This window comes from Eulemur rufifrons, chromosome 17 (assembly GCF_041146395.1).
Source record: "Eulemur rufifrons isolate Redbay chromosome 17, OSU_ERuf_1, whole genome shotgun sequence".
Taxonomy (NCBI): Eukaryota; Metazoa; Chordata; class Mammalia; order Primates; family Lemuridae; genus Eulemur; species Eulemur rufifrons.
Window position 1 is genome coordinate 55,411,774 of NC_090999.1, and position 20,219 is coordinate 55,431,992.

At 35.2% G+C, this 20,219-nt stretch overlaps 1 protein-coding gene across 2 annotated transcripts in view; it reads left to right on the forward strand.

Moving 5' to 3' along the window:
* Positions 1-20,219, forward strand: part of XRCC4 (X-ray repair cross complementing 4) — a 196,017-nt gene that overhangs the window by 145,501 nt on the left and 30,297 nt on the right. The gene's annotated exons all lie outside the window — the stretch shown is intronic.

Sequence of the window (20,219 nt, forward strand, 5' to 3'; positions counted from 1 at the left end):
TTTATCAAAAAGACAGGCAATAATGAATGCTGCTGAGGATGTGGAGAAAGGAGAACCCTCAGAGACTGTTAGTGGGAATGTAAATTAGTGCAACCACTGTGGAGGACAATATGAAAGTTTCTCAAAAAACTAAAAATAGAACTACTACCCATCAATCCCCCAGCTGGGTATATATATTCAAAGGATGGTGATTCAGTACATGAAAAAGATACCTGCACTTCCATGTTTATTGAAGCACTATGCAAAATAACCAAGGTATGGAATCAACCTAAACGTCCATCTGCAGATGAATGGATAAAGAAATTGTGGTACATATACACAATGGAATATTACACATCCACAAAAAAGAATTAAATTCTGCCATTTGCAACCACATGGATGGAACTGGAAAACATTATGTTAAGTGAAATAATCCAAGCACAGAAAGACAAATCTTGCATGTGCTTACTCATATGTAGGAGCTAAATAATAAAAAAAAAAAATGATCTCATGGAGACAGAGAGTAGAATGATGGTTACAAGAGGCTGGAAAGGGTAGTGGGGGGAGGATAAAGTGGGGATTGTTAATGGGTGTAAAATATAGGTAGATAGAATGAACAATATTTGATAGAACAACAAAGTGACTATGATCAACAAGTTGGGGTATTCTTTAAAATAACAAAAAGAGTGGAATTGGAATGTTCCTGACACAAAGAAATGTTAAATACCTAAGGTGATGAAAGTTCCAATTACCCTGATTTGATGAATTCACACTGTATTCCTATACCAAACATCACATGTACCCTATAAAGATATACAATTATTATGTACTCATAATAATTAAAAATAAAATTTAAACAAAATTTTTAAAAAGATAATGAATGTGACAAAAAGATTCAGTATTATTGGATTTCTACAGATATAAAATTTCGTTGAACAAAAAAATGTAAAGTTGTGAAATGGTTCAAAGATAGAGTAATAAAAATAGCTTTACCAATGAAAATTTATATTTATTATATCATGCTATAAAAAGTCATATACTCCAAATACTCATGACTACTAGTGAAAGTTCTGGTGAACTAGCTAAACAAAAATGTTTTAGGAGCAGTGGACAGCCAATTCATATATTGCTTCCAGCAATTCGTATGGCACATAAGAACAATGGGCAGAGATTGCCATTAAAAGCAAATTTTACCTGGTTAGCTTTTTTAGGAATTAATTGTGAAGAGTTCTGGTTGTTTTATTAGTTCAAAATCAAATAATAATAAAACTAGAATATTTGTAGTTAAAAGATCACGTATCAAAAATAAAACACATAAAATACATTGGGTGTAGGCCTGCATTTGGGGTTTTCAGAAATTATTAATGTTTATTCCTAGTTCACATAAATTTAGTTAGCTTTAAAGGTAATTTTTTTTTCTTCTAGCACTGACTTTTTGAGTCCATGATTTTATAGAACAAGAGAGTTTTTTGAAGCACTATCTGGAGCTATGATAAAAATCCATGAATCCATTTAGGTAGGTAAACAAATGTCAATAGACAAATAGTTATTCTCTAAAAACCCTAGCACATGATTTCTCAGAGAGTCTTATGTTGAACACTAGTACCTTAGGAGGTTAATAAATGCTAAGTAAGGAAAAGAGTAAAGAGTTTGCAAAATCTACAAATATAGGAATCAATGGACTAAGTAAAAGGAAAAGGATTTTTTCTTAAAGCTTTTAATATATCAATGTGCATCATGGACTCTCAAGAGGGACATATAGTGCATAATACTTGCAAGAATTATTGACCACAGAGCCACTTTTTCATTGACTATCATGCACCAGCATGGAACATATTTTCTGAAATACTGTCCTAGTGTTTCCAAGTGATGTGCACATAGAATAATCTACCTTACATTTCTGTCATAAAAAGTTATATATTAATATAAAAAGAAACCATCAGAAAAGATATACACATTGTTGTTATCATAAAGCTTACATGTTAAGGGAGAGACTTTATAAATAAATTGAGAAATAAAAAAAATAATTGCACATTATGATCTATGCTAAGAAGGAAGCAAACAAGATGTTGACACAGAGAACCACAGAAGGAATCTACCTTAGACAAGCAGGTCAGAAAGGACTCCAGGCATGTGATATTTAAGCTGCATGCAAATAGAAAGAGCTCACCTTTTAGAAGTGAAGTATTTCTTGAAGAAAGAAGGACATATGCAAAGGCTCTAAAGTAGGAAGAAATTTGGCATGTTTAGGTAGAAGTGTACAAGGGAGGTAACATACTCACACACGCCCACCTTGCATGGAGAGATAGGCAGGCTCCAGATCATATAGAACATGGATGCCAAAGTAAGGGAGTTTGGAATTTATTCTGTGAGATTTGGGAAGCTTTCACAGGGTTTTAAACAGTGAATTATGTTTTTTGATTTACATTGTGTGATCACGTCTGCTCTGTGGTGGATTGATTAAAAGTGGGCAAGAGTGGAACTCTAGAAGACCAATTAGGAGGCTGTTGTAATCCGGATGAGAGATGAAAGGAATGATGTGTTGTCAGACTCAAGATAGAGTTTGATGCTTTCCAGTGGGAGATAAGAAGAAAGTAGCAATAAGCATGACCTTGTTGTTCTTTTCTTCCGCTGCTCGCCTTTCTATATAGCAGAACCAGTGATATTTAGCACTGCTTTATTCCAGAGTATAAATTATATAAATTACAAAAATCTCTTGAGTTTGACTTTATTTCATGTAATGTTTGGAAGATTTCCAAAATGACCAACAAAGAAAATGTGTAAAATCCCTTGAAGTCACATTTTCCCTGTTGCCTGTTTTATTCATCTTATTCTGACACTTAAATTTATTTCAACACTCTCCTTCACTTTGAATGAACCTTGTTTGCCTTCACCTTAATTTTGACAGTCTTGTATAGGACATGCAAATGAAAATTAAACTGGTACCATGAAAAATAGGAACATTTTTTGGCAAGGATATGCCACAATGGCCTTCTCTGCAATAACTGTTCTAATTACTGTCATTTACACCAACCAGATGTCATTTTCCCTAAATTTAAATCATGCTTCATACCACTTATGGACTTGGAGTCAATGATTAAAAATTAAAAACGAAACTAAGGGATAAAACTCTTCCATATAGGATGTGTGTGCTACATAAAAATATTGTGCAGATTAATTTTAACTTCAGGACTTTGGCTGCCCAGAGACATCAGCTGCCAGATCTTCTCAGAAAGTAGGAAAAGTTTTAGATGGGAAAGAGACACACATACACACACACAGATCAAGTGTCATTCTGAGAGAAGGGTGCCAGAACCTACAAGATACCAGCAGAGATCAACTCCCAAGAAGCTTGGAGTCCAGGGAAAAGGATAGGTGGGTGGTTTGTTTCTCCCTCCCTCACATCTCTGACTCCTGAGCTGCTGGAGAGCTTTTCTACCCTCATGAGCCCAAAAGCTGCTGCTGCCAATGAACTAAAAGCTTCTTGAGGAGAAAGCACCGGGCTGCCAGCCCTCTTGGGGCACTTCCTCTCACCAGAGACCCAAACCAGGACAGCAGGTGCCTTATTGCTTCTCCACCCACCGTATACCTTTTTCCTCCCCAGCAGGCTTCAACTCCTCAGTTTTTGTCTCACATGTTCCCACACAAACATTTCCCAACCTTCCCAACTCTGGCCCCAAATGCAGGGGCCACAGGGGCCAGTGGGTCCCAGGGGATCTGCGTGACCCCAGAGCCTGGACATTCCAAGTGGGTTGCCTTCCAGAGAGAGGTACAGAGACAACCACAGTGCTAGCTTTCCTCCATCCGTACTCTATTCCTCCCCCCATGCATGGCTGCGGGGAGAGAGACAGTTGAGCTGGGGCTCTGAGGAAGGCTGCTTCCCCTCTGTTAGTGCATCCACCAATCCGGGGCTTCCATAGAGAGTGGGGCTGAAGCCTTTCCTCTTAAAGATCTGCAGAGGAGTAAGGGGTGCATCGACTGTGAGCTCTCTGCTCACCAGCCCTCCCTGGAGCTGCTTGCCTGGCTGCTCCATCAGAATAGGGCACACCCCAAACTAGAGGGACCTCAGACCTGCTCGAGCACCCCATAGGCAACTTGGGACCAACACACTTCTCCCTGGCACAGTCAAGGATTGATCTTTAGGGACCCAGGGACAGGCCCACAGGCCAGATCCCGTACCCCCAGGACTCAATCGTGTTGGTCAGGGGCATGATCTCAGAGGGGAGATTTGTGAACTAATCCAGGGGGCAAGGGTGCATTCATGGGAAGAACTAAAAAGAGCAGAAGCAGCACACTCATGGATCACCCCTCCTCCCACAGGAAGGCTGTGCTTTCAGCCCAGAACCGGGAAGTTCCCAGCCTGTGGCACCATTGTGGGGGAGCTCAGCTAATTTGAGCTTCTGTCTACTGGCAGACTCCAGAGGGAGACCACAGAGCAGGGGAGAGGGAAGAAGAATGAAACCCACTGCTGACAGCCAGACTGTGAATATCAGACAGCGCCTCCCTGACAAGTAGACTTTCTGGCTGGATAGGGACAATTCAGCCCCTCCCTGGCTTATTTCCCCAGAAGCCTGGGAGTGGACCTTTGGCCTCCACTAAGTCAGCTACCTTACCAGCTTTTATGGAGCTTAAGGGCAGGCTCATCTGACTCAACCCCACAAATCCTCATACCTCCACCCACCTCTGCTCTGGTGGAGAATAAGGACTCACCTGGAAGTTCCAGGGTCCCACCCACCATGTGGGGCACTCAAGTGATTCCACGGAGGGGCTAGAGTCAGTGACAGATCCCAAAAATAACAATACAGCTGGTCTTCCTAGCAAGCGCCACCTAATGACAGGGAAGTCAATTTGCACAGGCCTTTAACATTTACTGACTTAATCATATAGGGTGTGGTTGATTCTTACCCACAAGCACCACCTACTGTCTCAGAGATTAAACTGGATGTGCCAATACAGTTCACACTGTTAAGAAGACCACAGGTCTGGGGAAAGGGAAAGGATTTCAAAGACCTCCATTCTCCCTATGTGAGTGGGCAGTCAGGGAATCTGCTCATTCTCATATCTCACCATTCCTACATCCTACAAAGAACTAGCACCTGACAAAATCACTACAGTAAGGATATCTATAACCAAGGCATCCATCCAGAACCTAGACCACCATCAAAGTACCCACAAGCAAAGCCAAAGTTTCTTACCCAACATATACTACAGACAAAACCCTTATGAGTGAAGGGGAAAATACCCCATCTAAACAAAAGAAAATCCAAAAATAAGAAGAAACAGCAGACAAGAAGGAATCAGCAGAAGAACTCGGGAAAAATGAAAAATCAGAGCAAAATGACACACCCAGCTCTCTAGCAATGGATACCAACCAAAATGGAAACATTGAAGTGACAAATAAAGAATTCCAAATATGGATTGCAAGGAAAATTAATGAAATCCAAAGCAAAATGGAAAACCAACTCAAAGAAGCCAGAGAAACAATTCAGGAAATGAATGAAAAATTCACTAAAGACATTGGCATATTAAACACACACACACACACACACAAATAGAACTGGAAATGAAAAATTCATTTAAGGAAATGCAAAACACAGTGGAAAGTTTTAAGAATATAATAGACCAGGTAGAAGAAAGAATCTCAGAGCCTGAAGACAAATCTTTCAAAGTAATTCAGTCAGTCAAAATAAAGAACAAAAAATTAAGAGGAATATAAGAATCATAGGCATCCCTGGGAGTGACAAAAACACACACAAGGGCTGGAAAACCCTATTTGAGGGAATAATTGAGGAAAACTTCCCTGGTCCTGGTTGAGATTTAGACATCCAGATACAAGAAGTTCAACAACCACCTGGGAGATTCATTGCAAAGAGGCAGTCACCAAGGCACATAATCATCACACTGGCCAAAGTCAACATGAATGAAGTACTCCTGTGAGCCATGAGGTGAAAACATCAAGTAACTTACAAAGGAAAACCCATCAAGCTAACTACAGACTTCTCAATGGAGACCTTCCAAGCCAGAAGGGATTGGGGCCCTGTCTTCAGTCTTCATAAACAAAACAACTGTTAGCCTCGAATTTTGTACCCTGCAACACTAAGTTTGATATATGAAAGAGAAATAAAGACTTTTCCAGACAAGCAAATACTGAGAGAATTTGTCAGGACGAGGCCTGTTCTACAGAAACTACTTGGAACTGCATTATACATGGATTATACATGATATTATCTGAACACCTAGTCTTTTATATTGGTAGCAAGCATTCAAATTCATAAGTTTCTGAAATTTAGTAAGAGTTATACTAAAGGTATAAAGTAGAATAATTTTATGGGTAAAGCTTATTAGATGGCTAAAAGACAAATAACTATGATACATAAATTTTATCTTTAATAGGAAAAAATTAAGAAAGACCTAATTCAAGGAAAAATAGCTCATGAGGGTTCTGGGGATAATGAAGAATAACATCAACTACAAAAGTAATGATAGTTAGTACTATGAAAGACCACAATGTAACAACTTTTCAAAGTGCTTTACATGTATTACCTCATTTAATCTTTATCATAATTCAATGAGGTTGTTAGTATTTTAATTCCCATTTTATATTTGAGGAGACTGAAGCACAAAGAGTCACAGATGATAAATGTTAGAAAAGGATGTCAAACTTAGGTAGTAAGAATCTGAAGTACATGCTCTATACCATATTGCACCCTAGCCATAAAAGAAAATGAAGGCTATTTTTATTTATGCACAGAGAAAGGTGTCAAATATATCTCATTGGAGATAGAATTAAAACAAAACATGCATTTGTAAAAACAGTTAATTATAGTGTAGACGCCAACACATATGGTTTGCTTTTATTATGAGAAAACGTTAATTACAATTGTGGTAGTGTAACAATAAAGTATAAGGAAAATAAGTAACAACTATAATTTACAATACCTCCAAACTGTAAAAAAGAGAGATTATTTTTATGAGAAATCTTTTAGAATGGGTCAGTTAGAATATCTTTAATTTCATACTACTATAACTTGCAAAAATCAAGTAGTGTATGATCTGTCAAAAAAACTACAAATAGTAGAATAGAAATTTCAACTAGATGGACAAAGAGCACCACATATCCTACTTTTATTTAGTTAATATTATTGTGAAGTAAATGTTTGAGAATGGAAGGCTTAAAGTTAGTGATTCAAATGAGTGCAATTTCTAGTTCAAAAAATGGTTACAAATATTATTAAGGAAAACTTTGATAATATATGTAGATGACACATGTCAAATAAGGAAATGAGTTGAAAATATAGTAAAACTAATTTCTTTGGACTCAACTACAGTCAACCCTTAATTAACTGGCAGAATTGCAGTGAGGAATAGATAACAAGGAATTCACAGATTATCCAGAAATGGTTACAACTATAAAACTAATAAAAGTATGATATAAATAAATTTATTAATAATCTAGTATTTCAGAGTACAGTTCACAAATATCCAAAACTTTAAAAGTAATACAAGTACTTTGATTTAAGATCATATGAATTGTCTGCCAAAATATATTGGGATGTTAAACAACTTCTTGGTAAAGATCTCTGTGTTCATGAGGCTTGAATTAAAGAGGTACATGCCTCCTTTCTCTTTCTTCACTTTCTTATCTGAGTTCTACCAAAGTCCTTTGTTCTATGGTATTAGAATACACCACAAGCACTGCTGTGTATGGTGTGAGGGATGGGGTCTCCAAGATGACAACTCTTGCCATCTGTTAGTTCTTACAAATATATTTGGTATGTAGATGTTTTATTGATTTATAGAATTTGTTCCCAAATATACTCGCTATGATTTTTCCCTCAGTTATCTTCTGTCAGATAATGAAGATTTGATTGCTCTCCCCAATATGTAGTCATTTAGATAAACACTTGCTTAAATTTGCCTTTGCTTTGCTTCCATAAAATTTATCCATGTATTCTTCATAAATTATTGATTTTTCCATAAATGAATAGTTAGATAAGACTTGATTTTAACTAATTTGATAGTTAGTTATAATAGATAAGACTCTAATTTGCTTCAGAAAACTAATATTTTAAGTTCTTTTAAAGCACTCAAATTAGCTAATATGTTATAGATACCTAAAACTATTTGTTAAATTGAATTAATAAACTGAAGTTGAATTTCTGAATAAAAAATTAGAAACGAATTCTAGCTGATTCATATCTTGGTAACATTTTATAGTGAATGGGGAGAAAAAGAAAATTTCATTGATTTAGTTTTTGTGACCTAACCATGGTCTCCCAAAAGCAACTCAGTAGAACTAAGACTAGAAATCAGGTTTCTTAACACTCATCTGAGTGTTATTTCATGTTCCATTTGCATTTTCAAACTAATTTTTTATAATAAACTTTATTTTAAAACAGTTCTAGTTTTACAGAAAAATTGAAAAGATAGTGCAGAGAGTTCTCATATACCTCACACTGAGTTTTTCCTGTTACTAAAATCTTACTTTAGTATGGTATGTTTATTACAATTAATGAACTAATGTTGATACATTATTAACTAAAGCCAAGAGTTTATTCAGATTTCTTTAGTTTTGCCTAATCCAGATGAATTTTACAGGCTGTTTATTAGTGTTATTGAGCAATGGGGTGGGGGTGGGGAGAATGGAGAAAAAAGTGTTCTGTGATAAAATAAGTTTGAGAAACTCTAAGTTACAGTTAGACATATTTCTTACCTGAAAAACTCAGCACCTCTAAGATATGTAATTTAAATCTCCAAGTAGAGTCTGGAATATGTTGCACTTTCCATAATGCAACTTAACTGGAATAACTGGACTTTTATTATGTAGAACACTTTGAAGGACTTATGTTCTAAGGAATACCCTTTGGAAAATTCTGCCCTATACCCTGGCCTACAATTAACTTAGACTGGGTTAGTATATAGATCTGAAATCATTAAAACTCAGTTTAATTAAAATAATCTCTTGAGTGATGGCTGAGAAGTTAATATCAACAGGCTTTAGTTCCTAGAGGTAACTATGACTAAAGGTATAAGGGTAAAGGGAAAATCTATATTTTGTGTGTGCTATTTTGTATCAATTACATGTATTACCTACTCAAAAATTAACAAAATGCTATAAATTGGATTGCTCACTAATTCAGTCTATTCTGGAAAAAAAGTTTGCTATATGTAAAAATGGATTTTGCTGCCATACTATTAATGGTATATGTCCACAGCAATAAAACATTGTTACTAAAATAATACACATATAACCCATTCTCAAATAAATTGATACATTGTTTAACATAAAACTTCAATATAATATAAGAATATTTTAGAAAATAACCAGTAGAAGATGTTCTCAGATAAGGTCATAGTAAGAAATCAGAAAATTATGCTCACAAGACATACATTTTTGTAATTTAATAAAATGAATAGTTTGCCCTATTGACTATAGCTTTTAGCTTAATATAAATAACATGTTTCTAAAAGTTGGCTATTCTAGAGAAGTTAATTCAAATTTACCAGAAGAACACAAAGTAAAAGTTTATTAAACAATGAATGAGTTCTGCAATGAGTGATCCATCATAATTTGGCCTCAGTACAAAAAGAAACTTTCTCAGCCACTTCACTGGGAAATGTCTGTCCAAATAAAATCATTGTAAAATGCTTGGGCAGTAAGGTCTGTACTGTAGCATATTATTCTGATTTATAAAAATAAAATAACAACTTTTATGTGTTTCTTTCCCATATGTTTATATTAATATTATCACTGTTTTACTATAATCCCAGGAAGTGTGTTGTATGGATTTATTATTGATCCCTCTTTACAAAGCAGGAAGGGGCACGACAGTAAAGGGACTTTTCCTGCATTACCCACAGATCTCCGGGCACTGTCAACTCTACTTTACTGTCCTAGCTCTATGGTAACTCTTTCTTAATGAATTAAGAATTAATTAAAAGAGAGGAAGATGATATTAAGTATTTTAAAAATAAAAATGTCCTTGGAATTTTAGAATAATCTCTTCAGAATCACAGCAAAATGAGAACTCATTTTCAGGATGATCACCTGAAGGAGATGTTACATTTTTATCTGCAGCCTCTATTTATTAAGTCAGGAAAGAATAAGGATATATTTTGCAAGAGTTTTCAGGCAACATTTTTTGCTTAGTTATCCAGGAAAAAGCAGCTCCTAACCATATCAAGTTTATCCCTGAATATTTTAGTGAATTCTCTGTTGAAGGTTGCAAATTCCTAGTGAGTAGAAACCATGTGGTCCTTATCAAGTGCTATTATGATACCTATATGGGCTGATGCATAATTAGTGCTTATATATATCTATCTATAAATATTCATGAAGGTCAAAAAGTAGGAAAATGAGTAGTTATTAAAAACCCTAGGATTTGCCATCACATTAAAATTTATTCAAAATTAATTAACCATTTGTAAGTTCATCTCATTTCAAACATGAAAAGAAAAACATTTCAGTACATGAAATCATAGATCATTATTGAATTTCTATGTTAGACTTTCTAGTCACATTTTCAAACAAGGCCAAACTTAATAAAAACATTCAAGTAATCAAGTAAATCTCTTAGGATTGTATACTCTTAAGATTGACTTTTTAAGTATGAAATGATTAAGATGTTATGTTGCCATGAATAATTTCATAATCAAAAGGAAATGTTGGTACCACAGAAAGGGAGTAATACGATTCCCAGCCATTGTTGTCTGGTACTTTGCATGGTTTAGGATTTTCAAAGTAAGTAAGCAATACATGGGGAGCGGGAGAGAAATTGATGGAGAGCGGGTGATGTGAGCCAAGCCACACTAGCAATATTCCTTCCTGTGTCCAGTGAAAGGATTGATTACACAACAAGAGTTTGCATCAGTGAAGTTCTTCAGCTTGGGCAGTGATTGCTTTAGAGAGGCTGGAAACTCTGACTCATCTCATTGTGGCTTCTTTTCCTCCTTCATGAAGCACAAAATATAACAGAAGAGAGAACAGAAAGCAAAAAGAAAAGGGGGGAATAGAGGAAGGGAAATTTTGTAACTCCCCAAAATATTTTGATGTTCAACTCTTAGATCGTACCTTATTTCTATGGGAGTAAGTAATCAAGGTTGTTTGTATTTAGGATTCAGGACCTTTACTAAGCCAGAGAGAGAGCACACTTACCTTCATTATTTTCCCCTCTTAGTCTAGCCTCACCTTGGCCAAATATTTAAAAGAAGTGCAAGACTTTTTTCTAAAGTATTTTAGTCCAGCACACTTCCTTGCTAATAGACTATTCTACAAGTGCTCAAGGAATTCTGATGGGATTTTTAATTTTATTAATTCAAACTGATAATGTTTACTCATTTGTTCTGGACAGTCACTGTACATTGTTCCTTCCAATTGTTTAGGGTTTGGGGTAGGAGGAAGAGTTGTACAGAACAGGTAGCATTTGTATCTATGGCCCTCCACAAGCAGTTCTGACAGATTCCGCACTATATTCATCACTGAGGGGCTACCAGCTTTCCCCAGTGTAGCTACCTGAATATACTTGTTATTGAGCTTAGGGATGAACAAATGCACAAAATCTATATTTTAAAGGCAAAATAGGATACATGTCTTAAGAAAACTATAAAGAGAATTCTTTTAAATAAAAAATTGAAAGCACTTGTCAATCTCTTAAGAGTATTATAGACTAGAATTGGGGGCTAGACTAGAGTTGTGACCATAAGAAAGCTTTATACCCTAGTGGTAAAAAGCCAAATTTGTGAATGGTGGAGGTAAAGCAGAATCCCTGGCAGAGAATCACAGATTCAGAAACACAGAAGTAGAAAAACAAAAATATGTTTAAGGAGCAGAAAGCATTTCTTTTTTGTTGGAATGCAGGGTACAGTAGGAAGGTTGAGAGAGACAACTGCAAAAGTAAGGTGAAAGCCAGGAAGCATTTATGTATACACATGTTTACTACATGCACACACTCTAAAAGGTTGGCTTTCTTGAACCATATGGGATTCTAGATGGATAATTCCAGATAGCTTAGAGTTAACACTAAAGGATTGGCTTTATATTTTCACTTTTGTGAAGAAAGTCTTTAGGAAGCATGCAGTATACTCTATATCTTACCAGAGCATTTTTATATTTCTCTTTTTCTAACTGTGTTTCATTAAGCCCTAAAAATTCCTCAGATTTATTTTGGAGAACCAAGAAAAGGGGTGGTCAATGAGAGGGTCTTCCTCCCACCTTCTCTTCCTCACTCCCAGGGCATTTCATCTTTTTACTACAAGATTTCATTTGAAGAAAGAGTTCCACCAATGAAACAAAGTTTGAGTCCAGTGAGAAGTTCTTACATAGTTGTATCACTAAGAAAGTATTAACTCATTCTGAGCGTTCCATTTCTTTTAATGTGACATACGTAAATACCATGGGTAGATGAATGGATAGAAACATAAACAGCATGTATATGGATGCATGAATAGAAATGTTAATAGTAGTACATGGTTTGGAATGTTTCAGTGAAAAGTTATGCATGTAGGAATAAGTTAAATCATATTGTAAAATGGGTCACTTTTAACCATTTATATTTTAGACAAAATAGAAGTCTTATTTAATACATGGATTTAGGCATTTACAAAATAACATCTTAGTTTCTTTAGAAAGAAAGGTGACTTATTGAGGCTTGATTGGCTCCAGTGGGAGGTTTACCTAGGAGAGCAGCAGGAGTCAGAGCTAAATGGGAAGGATGGGCCAGATGTGGGGAAGGTGATCAAGAAAAAAATCCTCCTGGCATTACTATAAGTTTCATTATGTTTATATTATATATTCACATTTATTCTATGTACCTTTCTGTGGCAAACAATAATGCTTCCCCTCAAAGGGGGAAAAAAAAAAAAAGATGTCACCTTCTTAATGCCTGGAATCTGTGAATAAGTTACTTCATATGTTGACATGTGAAGAGGAAGGCATAGTGTGGTAGGCTGAATAAGGGTCCCCAAAGAGATCCAGGTGCCAATCCCTGGAACCTGTGAATGTTACTTTATGTGGTAGAATGGATTTTGCAGCTGTGATTAAATTAAGGATCTTGAGATGCAGGGGTTATCCTGGATTATCCGGATGAGCCCTAAATGCAATTATAAATTTCCTTACTAGAGGAAGGAAGAAGGAGCTTTTAGGCAAATGAAAAAGAGGCCATGTGATGGAAGCAGAATTAGAGAAGATGCTAAGCTGCTGGCTTTGAACATGGGGGAAAGGGAAGTGAGCCAAGGAATCCAAGAACTGAAGCTCTAGAGTCTAGATAGTGGGAAAACCAAGGAAGCTGATCCCATTGAGCCTCCAGAGTGAGTACAGCCTTGACAACACCTTGATTTTAGCCTCATAAGACTCGTTTTGGACTTGTGGACTCCAGAACTATAAGAGAATAAATTTGTATTGTGTTAAGCTGTCAAGTTCAAGGCAATTTAGTCTTAAGAAGCTAATACACATAAGGAATTAGGTCCTCATAAAGTCATTGGAAAGCCTGGACTGGGCTCTGATGGGCCTCTGGGAGTGATCCACATCAGCTGCCATTGGAACACAGAAGCCAGGTACTGACTGATGAGTATAAACATACGGTTAGATAGAAGAAATAAGACCTAGTGCTTGGTAGATCAATAGGGTGACTATAGTTAACAATGATCTATTGTACATTTCAAAATAGGTAGAAGAGAATAATTTGAATGTCCCTAGCATAAACAAAAGATAAATATTTAAGGTGATAGATACCCCAATTACCCTGATTTGATCTTTACACATTATATGAATGTATCATATTATCACATGTACCCCCAAAATACGTACATCTATTATGTATCAATCAAAAATAGGAAAAAAAATACTTCTTAGAACCTTTGGCCACAGGAAATGAAATATTTTAATTTCAATTCATAACTGTGTTTTGTGGCAGAGAAGTTTGATAAGGTAGGCAATAAAAGATTCTCAACCATAAAAAAAATTACTAACAATTTATCATCTTATCATTTTGGTAGAGTTTCTGACAGGGCAAAATCAAAACAAAAAAATTCCCTCATGTATTTCATATATATTATTCTAACAATAACTCATTCCACTATTTTTTTGTACAATAATTTAAGGAGGCCCTTTATTTCAGATATAGTTCCTATACATACTTCTTCTTTTTCATAAAGGCAATATATTTAAAATGCAACATAATATCAATAATTTTATAGAATTTTAATATGCTTTATAAAACATTCCCAAACATGGAAATAAAGTCTTTTGAGAAACTGATAAAAGAAAAATAAAGACCAGAATAAGCCATACTCCAATCCAAGCACCAGGAAATCCCTCTGTATGGTAGCCTGAAAGTTGGTGAATGGGTTATGAGAATGTGTATTCTGGCCACCGTCTCTAACACAACTGCCTCTTGACACATAGAACACTGAATGGGCGTGAGAATCTGCTACAGAATGTCCTCTCATTCTTCATTAAGACTTTGCTTGTTGTGGGAAGAAAAACAAAAACGGCAAATTGAGTAAGATGTTGTCCTTTGCCCCACTTTCAGCTTCCAAATATCTCAATAGTTTTACAGAGGAGATTGGTAATACAGTTTCTAGCTTTCCAGCTTCTGCAGTAGTAAAAAGTCGTTCTAGAAAGAGAGTAGAAAGAAAGATGAGCAAGTAAATTCACAGAATTTATTAAAAAGGATTGGAGGTTACTTACAGAACCATTCTTGGCAACATCATTCCTTATGTTTTTATAGATTTATTTTCTAAGCAATACGAATTAATAAAATTAGCTCACATAACGCAGCAATGTGGAGAGATTACCTATTGCATGAGGTGCATGTATTAGGTCAAGATGGGAAGATACCTAAGAAAGACTTGACTTTTGCTCTTATGGAGAGTACATGCTTAATACAGAAACAGAACTGATACCTGAGTAGGATTAATACAGTGTAAATTATATTTGGGAATTCTCAGTGATAAACATAAATTGGAAATGAATGCAGGAAATTTTCATATGGGAGCAGAGTTTTCAAAGAAGAGACTTCGTTCTGTTCAAAAGAGAAGGAAATGCATTTCTGGATGGTGAAGGACAGATCTGCAGTACAGAGGCAGGAGTATATTCACATGTGTGGTTATACTTGGTTGATGCAGGAGTCAGCATGGAGAAGTTATGGAAATGAGTGCTAAGATTGATGTAGTTGCTAAGTAGCCAAGAAGCTGAAATTGAGGAACTGATTTTTCTTAGTGAACTTATGACTTAGTAAATCATTGGACTAGGCTCTGAGAAAGGAAGTTAGGAAACAGGACACTTGCAAAATTCATTTCGGGATGCTGAGATGGCATCGAAAGGGCAAAGGTAAATTCTTACATCAACTGCTGATGAGGTTTGACTGAAAGGAGACCATGCCAAGGATATGCAAATGGCTCTTTTTTCATGTCTTTTTAAAGTAAAATTAACAATACAGGTAGTTAAAAATCAAAAACCACAGTACAGAAAAGTATAAAATAAAAAAGTAAAAGCTTCTCTCACATTCCACCGTACCTCTGAAATTTCTGTCTAAATGTTGCCACTATTAACTTTCTTATGTATCCTTTTGGAAAACATTTTTCTGACATAAAGATCATATATATTAATGTACACAAATGGGATCATAATACATGCACAGTACTGACCCTGTCTGTTGAGATCTTTTAATACATGACACATTTTTTAAATTTTCTCTTTTTAATTATGATGGGTACAAAATAGTTGTATATGTTTATAGGGTACATGTGATGTTTTGATACAGGCATACAATGCAAATCATCAAATCAGGGTAATTGGGATTTCCATCACCTCAGGCATTTAACATTTCTCTGTGTTAGGAACAGTCTATTGCACTTTTTTTGTTATTTTAAAGTGTACTCTAACTTATTGTCGATAGTAGTCACTTTGTTGTCCATTAAATATTTTTCCTTCTAACTATATTTTTGTACCCATTAACCATTCCCACTTTACCCTCTACCTCCCAGCCTCTGGTAACCAGCATTCTACTCTCTGTCTCCATGAGATCAAATTTTTTTTCTTAATGTTTAGCTCCCATATATGAATGAGAATATGTGAGATTTATCTTTCTGTGCCTGGATTATTTTACTTAAGAAAATGTCCCCTGGTTCCATCCATGTTGTTGAGAATGGCAGAATTTCATTCTTTTTTGTGGCTATATAATAGTCCATTGTGTATATATACCACAATTTCTTTATCCGTTCATCCATTTATGGACAGTGAGGTTGATTCCAAATCTTGGCTATTTTGAATAGTGCTGCAATAAACATGGGAGTGGTGCAGATATCTTTTCAATATACTGAATTCCCATCCTTTGGATATATACCCAGCAGTGGGATTGCTGGGTCATATAGTAGTTTTATTTTTATTTTTTTGAGAAACCTTCATACTGTTTTCCATAGTGGTTGCACTAATTTACATTCCCACTAACAGCGTATGAGAATTTGCCTTTCTCTACATCCTTGCCAACATTCATTATTGCCTGTCTTTTTGATAAAAGCCATTTTACCTGGGGTGGGATAATATCTCGTCATAGTTTTGATTTGCATTTCTCTAATGATGAATGATGTTGAGCATTTTTTTTTTTTTGCATATCTGTTGGCCATTATTATGTCTTCTTTTGAGAAATGTCTATTCAGATCCTTTGCCCATGTTTTAATTAGATTATTTGGTTTTTTTTTTCCTATTGAGATATTGGCACTCCTTATATATTCTAGTTATTAATCCCTTATCAGACAGGTAGTTTGCAAATATTTTCAACCATTGTATAGGTTGTCTCTTACCTTTTTTAATTGTTTCCTTTGCTGTGATCCCATATGTCCAGTTTTGCTTTGGTTACCTATGCTTTGGGGGTATTACCCAAGAAGTCCTTGACCAGACCAATGTCTCGAAGTGTCTCCCCATTGTTTTTTCTTAGTAGTTTTATAGTTTCAGGTCTTAGATTTTAAGTCTTTAATCCATTTTTATTTGATTTTTATATATGGTAAGAGATAAGGGTCTAATTCCATTCTTCTGCATATGGATATCCAGGTTCCCCACCACCATTTATTTAAGAGACTGTCCTTTCCCCAATGTATGTTCTTGGTACCTAGTGAACAAAGATAAGTTTGTAGTGTGTGGATTTCTTTTTGGGTTCTCTGTTCTGTTCCATGGTTTATGGATCTGTTTTTATGCCAATACCTTGCTGTTTTGGTTACTACTGTTCTGTAGTATAATTTGCAGTTAGGTAATGTGATTCCTCCAGTTTTGTTCTTTTTGCTCAGGATGGCTTTGACTATTCTGGCTCTTTTATGGTTCCATATAAATTTTAGTATTATTTTTTCTATTTCTGTGAAGAATGTCATTGGCATTTTAATAAGGATTGCATTGAATCTTTAGATTGCTTTGGGTAGTATGAACATTTTAACAATATTGATTCTTCCCATCCAAGAGCATGGAATATCTTTCCTTTTTTTGTATGTCCTCTTCAACTTCTTTCATCATTGTCATACAGTTTTCATTATAGAGATCTTTCACTTCTTTAAGTTTATTCCTAGGTATTTTACTTCATTTGTAGCTATTATAAATGGGATTACTTTCTTGATTTCTTCTTCAGATCCTTTACTATTGGCATGTAGAAATGCTACTGATTTTTGTATGTTAATTTTGTATCCTACAACTTTACTGAATTTGTTTATCAGTTCTAATAGTTTTTTTGGTGGAGTCTTTATGTTTCTCTAGATATAAGATCATTTAATCTGCAAACAAGGGTAATTTGACTTCTTCCTTTCCAGTTTGGATGTCCTTTATTTCTTTTTCTTTTCTGACTGCTCTAGCTACAACTTCCAGTACTATGTTGAATAACGGTGGTGAAAGTGGGCATCCTTGTCTTGTTCCAGATTTTAGAGGAAAGGCTTTCAGTTTTTCTCCATTCAGTAGGATACCAGCTATGGGTCCATCATATATGGCTTTAGTTCTATCGAGGTAAGTTCTTTCTATACCCAGGATTTTTTGAGAGTTTTTATCATGAAGGTGTGTTGGATTTTATGGAATGCTTTTTCAGCGTCAATTGAAATCATCATATGCTTTTTGTCCTTTTTTCTGTTGATATGATGTAGCACTTTGATTGATTTGCATATGTTGAACCATCCTAGCATCCCCACAGTGAATCCCACTTGACCATGATGAATAATCTTTTGAATGTGTTGTTGAATTTGGTTGCTAGTATTTTGTTGAGGATTTTTGCATCTATGTCATCTGTGTTGCACCTATAGTTTTCTTTTATTGTTGATCACACTATTAAATATTATAACCCCACCCCAGTTATAATCTAAAATTTTCTCTATAGACCATCTCACTCTCTAAAATATTATATTTTAATTTATTTTATGTATTTTTTGCTAAAGTATAAGTAAAGACAGTAATTTTGTATATTATTTAATTATTCCTACATAGCTTTCTGAATTTCTATACATCTTGTGCCCAAATAAGATCATAATCTTTAATAAAATCTTATTCTTCATTAATATTATTTAATTGTTATTTAATCACATTCTTCAAATACCTTCCTCCTGATTCTCAAACATCTACTAACACTATAAACTTTTCCCTTAATACATGTTGCTTTAACATATATTCCTTTAAAAAGCATAGTAATAGCATATGGTAGACACCAGTTAAAAAACATTGTATCAATCAAATAAATAAATCATACCTCTTGCTCTAATAAAGGGATAAAAGTAATGCAGTGCTATATTTTGATAATTATCCTTTAGCACTATTTTTAGATAATACATGGCCTAGTGAAAGAAAATTATTTGGTTGCACAGAATTCTATTTTATAAAAATTATAATTGTAAATGAGATTGATATAGAATATATAATACCCTGGATTCTCTATACCCAAAATGGAAGGAAATAGTAATGTAAATGATCTACGTGATAACAGCTTTCAATAGGCAGTGTTGTTCTAATACAGGTATACCTTCACTTTATTATGCTTCTCAGATAATTGCATTTTTTACAAATTGAAGGTTTGTGGCAACCTGGTATTGAGTAAGTTTTCGGGCACCATTTTTCCAATAGCATGTGCTTACTTCGTGTCTTTGTCACCTTTTGATAATTCTCACAATATTTTAAATTTTTTCATTATTATTTTGTCTATTATGGTGATCTATTATCAGTGATCTTTCCTGTTACTGTTGTAATTGTTTATAACAGTAAACATGAACTGTACCCATAGAAGACAGTGAACTTAATCAATAAACGTATATGTTCTGACTGCTCCACTGACTGACTGGCCGTTCACTCATCTCTCTCCTTCTTCTCAGGCCTCCCTATTCTCCAACATACAGCAATATTGAATTAGGCTAGTTAATAACCCTATAATGGACTCTAAGTGTTCAAGAGAAAGGAAGAGCCACATGTCTCTCCCTTTAAATCAAAAGCTAAAAATGATTAAGCTTAGTGAGGAAGGTAAGTTGAAAGCCACGATAGGCTGACCACTAAGCCTCTTGTGCCAAACAGCCAAGTTGTGAAAGCAAAGGAAAAGTTCTTGAAGGAAATTAAAAGTATTACTCCAGTGAACACAGGAATGACAAGAAAGCAAACAGCCCTATTGCTGAGATGAAGAGAGTTTTAGTGATCTAGGTAAAAATCAAACCAGCTGTAACATTTTCTTAAGCCAACGCCTAATCCAGAGCAAGGCCCTAACTCTCTTCTATTCTATGAAGGCTGAGAGAGGTGAGGAAGCTGCAGAAGAAAAGACTTAAGCTAGCAGAGATTGGTTTATGAGATTTACAAAAAGAAACTATCTCCATAAGATAAAAATGTAAGGGGAAAGAGCCAGCGCTGATGGAGAAGCTGCAGCAAGTTATCCAGACATCTAGCTAAGATAATTGACGAAGGTGGCTACACTAAACAATAGATTTTCAACATAGACAAAACAGCCTTCTTTTGGAAGAAAATACCATCTAGGACTTTCATAGCTAGAGAGGATAAGTCAATTCCTGGCTTCAAAGCTTCAAAGGACACACTAGCTCTCTTATTAGGAGCTAATGCAACTTGTTACTTTAAGTTGAAGCCATTTCTGATTTATGATTCCAAAAATCCTAGGACCCTTAGAATTATGCTAGATCTACTCTTCCTGTGCTCTATAAATGGAACAACAAAGCCTAGGTGGCAGCACATCTAATTATAGCATGGTTAACTGAATAATTTAAGCCCAGTCTTGAGACATACTGCT